The sequence below is a fragment of the Zalophus californianus genome, chromosome X (genome assembly GCF_009762305.2).
Source record: "Zalophus californianus isolate mZalCal1 chromosome X, mZalCal1.pri.v2, whole genome shotgun sequence".
In the NCBI taxonomy this organism is placed as follows: domain Eukaryota; kingdom Metazoa; phylum Chordata; class Mammalia; order Carnivora; family Otariidae; genus Zalophus; species Zalophus californianus.
In genome coordinates this window covers 47966568-47972288 of record NC_045612.1, presented here as the reverse complement: position 1 = coordinate 47972288, position 5721 = coordinate 47966568, and positions in this window count along the sequence as shown.

Sequence of the window (5721 nt, the reverse complement as noted above, 5' to 3'; positions counted from 1 at the left end):
TTAAAGTTTCATACAGATAGAGAGTGAGCATGTGTCAAAGTTTAATTTTAACTCACAAAGGAGGAAACCAGAAAGATGGCAAAGTTACCTCAAAAGAGGATATGAGAACTGGTATTTTATAGTCCCTTTAAAAACAAAGAAATACTAAAATGATATTGCTAAGTTAGAAGTAAAACTGATTAATGTCCTACAGGGCACTAAGAACCAAAATCATGCTTTAGGTAGATAGAAAATCTTGTTGCATTTGGTCAGTTTCACGGATTTGTAAAATGACTGAACCCTAATCATGCGTGCTAAATTACAATTCTCTAGGCGTAGAGAGTCAGATGACCCTCAGGCCTGTTAGAAAATGCTCTTAAGGTGACATTAAAGCATCGAGTAATCATCTTTTCCCTTTGTATTAGTTTCCTAGTGCTGTTATAATAAATCATCACAAACAGTTGTGGCTTAAAAAACACACATTTATTTTCTTACAGCTCTGGAGGTCAGAAGTCCAAAATCAGTTTCACTAATTTCAAGGTGAAATCAAGGTGTTGGCAGGGACCTGCTCCTTCTGGACACTCTCTGGGAGAATCTGTTTCCTTGTGTTTTACAGTTTCTAGAGATGCATTTCTGTTTGTGGCCCCTTCCTCCATCTTTAAAGCTAACAGTCTAATGTCTTCCATATCTGTGTCTCCATCTTCACATCACCTCTCTCATGGGGACCTTTATGATTACATCTAGCACACCCACATAATTCAGGGTAATCTCTCCATCTCAAGGTCAGCTGATTAGCAACCTCAATTCCCCACTTAATTCCCCTTTACCACGAAACGTAACATATTCACAAATTCTGAGGATTAGGACATGGAGATTTGGAAGGGGGACACTATTCTTCCTATGATACTCTTGTTTCCAAATTTTGAATAATTCTTCATAATCTCGTCTTATACATTTTGTTTTTCAACTTGTTTTTCACCAATCTTTTCACTTAGCACCTACTGTATCTGTCTACCCCATTCTTTTTTTTTTAGTAGACACACAATGCTACATTGTGTTTCAGGTGTACAACTTAGTGATTTGACAAGTTTACACATTATGCTTTGCTCACAAGTGGAACTCCCATCTGTCACCATACATCACTATTACAATATTATTGACTTATTCCCTATGCTGTGCCTCTTATTCCATGACTTATACATTCCATAACTGGGAGCCTGTATCTCCCTCTCCCCTTCACCCATTTGGCCCAATCCCCCACTCCTTTCCCTTGTGGCGACCATCAGTTTGTTCGCTATTTATAGGTCTGATTTTGCATTTTGTTTATGCATTTTTTAGATTCCACTTATGAGTGGAATCATATGGTATTTTTCTTAGTCTGACTAATTTCACTTAGTGTAATTCCCTCTAGGTCCATCCACGGTGTCTCAAATGGCACGATCTCATCCTTTTTGTGGCCACATAATATTCCATTATACACACACACATACACACACATCTTCCTTATCCATTCATCTTATTGATGGACACTTAGGTTGCTTCCATATCTTGGCTACTGTAAATAATGCTATAGTAAACATAGGGGTGCATATATCTTTTTAATGGCTGGACAGTATTCCAATGATAGAATTACCAGAATTTAATCATTTCCTTATAGGTGGAAATTTAAGTTGTTACCAATTTTTCATTGTTACAAACAGTGCTATAATGAACATTCCTGTACACATCTCTTTGCACAAGTGTGGCTATATGTTGCCATAGGAAAAATTCCTAGAGGTTAAAATTCTGAGACAAAAAGTATGCCCTTTTAATTTTGACAAATACTGACAAATTGCCTTCCAAAGACTTAGGCCAATACTTTACTCTCATACCAGTGATGAGAACCAGTGGCTATTTATCTCCAGTGTCACTTAAACTCAATATTTGGGATTTGCTTTTGAGTCTTTCAGCATCTATAAAGCACTCTGAAATATCCATGTAGGTTTTCCTGGCACAAAATGATTTTAATAATTGTTTAATAAATTAAAGGTTAGAACAATGCACATTCAAATGTACAGCTCAGAGGGCTTGTCCCAACAATGATACAATGGTAACAGAGCTAATATGTGTCGATGTGTCTTGAATATAATACAGTGCTATTCAGAGGTTATCATCTCTATCCATGAAAGTGTATTGTTTTCACACTTAGTTCCCATAGCTCACACAGGTTAGCCTTGCTGCTTCCCAGTTTCACATGGTATATGCTTTGTTGCCAAGGCTCATATCACACTTTCCCTGTGCACCCCAGAGGTTCTAAGGTCTAAAGTGTGTGATTAATGGTGCTAGTCCTTCAAGAGGAAAGGCATAAGATTCTGGGCATGTGTGTCCACTGAAGACAGTAATAAAGCTCAACAGCAAAAGTTTCAGAGAATGAGGTTCCCCACTCTTGGGGAGGTAAATATTTTGGAGGGTCCAGAGTTCACTGCTTTTATACTAAAGGACTTTTCAGAAACAGAACTCTACAGGTTTTTTTTTTTTTAAGATTTTCTTTTTAAGTAATCTCTACACCCAACAAGGGGCTCAGATTCACATCCCCAAGATCAAGAATTGCAGGCTCTACAGACTGAGCCAGCCAGGTGCCCCGGAACTCCACAGGTTTAGATGGAATGTCCTGGTGAACATTCTACCCTTCAGCTGCTCACACCACCCTTACCATGGAAGTAGCAATCAACTCTGAATGCTGAGGACTATGAGCTTGGGAGGTGCAGGTGGGAGCAGGTTAGCTGAAAGAGCACTGAATGTTGATTTAGGCTCTCAGGATGGGACAGGTGGGGGAGGGGCATTATTCTTCCACATCCTATCCATGGCCTGCTTTAGAACTAGGAGTCAGCTTCTCAGCAGGAGTAAGGGCAGTGTTGCTAAGAGGAAGTATAAGAGAGTGGGTTTCAGCGCTCCCCCTGCTGTGATTGGTTGTTTGGGGGGTGAGGGGGGAGAAGATTCATACAAACCTGGGTAGTAATTGCTCCCTCCAGTTTTATTCCCATGACCAGGGTCTGGAAGCTGTGTGTTTAAGAACACACAGGAGACAAAATCCTGAAACTAGAAAGGAAATGGATCCACCTACCACTCTCCCCTACCTTATCTCCCAACGCCCAGTATGTAAGTACCTGTAAACATTAAATATAAGTACATATAAGTACATGTGAACATTAAATAACATCAACCTGTAAGTACAGGTGAACACATACTCCATTTTCATCCCAGGTCTTTTAGGACTTGACCTTTTTCTCTCTAGAGTAAATTCAGTGATGCCTCTTGATTACGAGTGTTTGTAAGAAAGAATGCTTGATATGAACTGAGCCACAGCCCAGAAAAGATTCCTGGAACCACTAACATATTAAACTAATTCCACAAAGGACCTAAGAGGATTTAGAGGCTTGTGTCATGATGAAGATAAAAGCTCTGGAGCGCCTAAGTGCCTAAGACTGAATCCTGCCTCTGAAACAACCATGACTTTGGGCAGGTCACTTCACTGTTCTATGCCTTAGAATCTTCATCTGTAAAATGGGGGATGATAGTACCTACCTCATAAGGGATTGTTTTGAGGACTGAATGAAATAATGCATATAAAGAACCATGCCAGACATACAGTAAATGCTTATAAATATCAGCTATTATTTAATTCTACAGTGCCTCCCAGTTCAATGCCCCATAGAACAAATGAAATTGACAACTATGAGTTTATTTAATACATTTCCTTGACATGTTCATTTGCCCATACTTAGCCTACCGAATTTCCAATAATGTGAAGAAAAAAAAAAGCTGTTGCTACAATGGTCTCTCTTTCCCCCCACACTTCATGGTTCTGCCTTCCTTTTCCAAGACCCATTTGCTGGCCCCATCTCTGCCTCCTCTCCCACTAACACTTGCCCCTACACAACTACCCTGTGTCACTTTAAGATTTCAAAGGGTACAAAGACAGTAGTCAATTAAAGAGGTGTTTGCAGATGGGAGCACTTCCCTTGCCCCACCACCATATTCCAAAATTTCTCCTTTTCTGGTGTATTGGAAGACTGCTGTGGAACAGAAAGGCCACCACCTACAGGAGGTTCTGAGAGTTCATTTGCATAACATATCGCTAGAATCTCTCCTCCTTGGGTTAAGGGCAGCAGGTTTTTCAGGTCCAAAGCTGCTCCACAGCCCTCACCCTGAACTCCCTGCATTCCAGAGATATTAGGTCATGGAGGCTGGGGAGGGTAGTGGGAAAAAATACGCCTGGTCCAGTACCAATGCATATGTTTCTGCCCTATGTATCTCCACTCTAACTCTAATTGGCCTGCTTGGCTTAATGGGTGTCACTGTGTTCCCACAGCACCTGTGCCTTAAGTAGCTGATTCACATGGCTTTTATGGACCAAATTACAGTTCCACGCTGCTTCTGATTTTAATAGAAGGGTGTATTAACCACTAGGGAGAAATTATTGCTTGAATTCCAAAGAGACAGCGTGTTCTTCTGGAGGCCTTAATAGATTCTTTCAAATTCACCTTAAATAACACAGTCAGAAGATGGGAGTGTGAACTTCTGACACCAACCTAAGTTAAGTCTCTTCATCAAAGATAAAATGATGGATTGACAAAAAAAGTGTCCACTGCTCCAAAGCAAGTCACTTGACTCTCCCCCAAATTAATGATCCAATCCTTTTAGCCCCCAAACAGTGGTTGAAGATGGGACAACCACACTAGACATGCCAGGAAATAGGAAGATTCTGGCTAACAGTCCTGCTACTTAAAGAAAGGAGCTCCTCCGCCATAAACTCCTGACACTGGATAAAAGGAAGGGAAATGGCTAAAGATAAACTCTTAACATGATCTCATGAGTAAAACTGGATGGGGACGAGCAGTTTTAGGTCAGACTGTTCACAGTTTCTCACAACATTGTGGTAGCAACAATTGGCACACGCTACTGGGAATTCTCAACTCCTGTGTGAGGAGTAAGCATTAGGTAAATGCTGGGATACTAGGCCCTGATAGGCAGTGGCCATACTAACCTCGATTCTTTGGTTAACTTACAGGCATCTAGCTGACTTCCCCATCAAAATACCCCACTGATAGGAGATACACGAGAAAGGGAAATATGCATTCATCCGTTGGGGGTGTGGGAATGAGCAGAAGCTTGATAAACATTTCCTTATTAGAAAATAAAACCCGGTGGGCAAAAACCAGTACCAATGATGAGTTAATTTGATCTGCTTTCATTCCTCTGTCTTCATTCTACCTTGGAGTATTAGCTGCCATCCAAAACCCAAACAGCATGAAGGTAATAGCCCAGCTATTATTACCTTCTCTCTCCCCTGGGGTGGGGGGACCAGCAAAATACTCAGAACAGTAGGAGACATAACACAATCTTCATTCCTTCCATACATTAGAAACATTTTCAATTACAGTTCAGCTTCTCTGAGATCTCAAGTAGTAAAATGACAAGAGCACAGAAAAACCAGGTTGGAGGGAATTCCTGATAACGAGGCACAAAGTGAGAGATTTTACTCAACCACTCCATTCCACAAGCTGGATGCCCCTGCAGGTCCCTGAGAAAGAGTCATTCTGGCTTATGCCCTGCAGGAATTCTACTCCACACTCCCTCCTTGGAGTGTGCCTAGGAAGGACTGCTTGAAAAGAGAGGTCTTTGATGAATGATCACTAGTAAAATCCGAATGGAAAGCTAACTTGTTTGGGGAACAGCTCTTTTAATAGTGGGGGTTTGTTT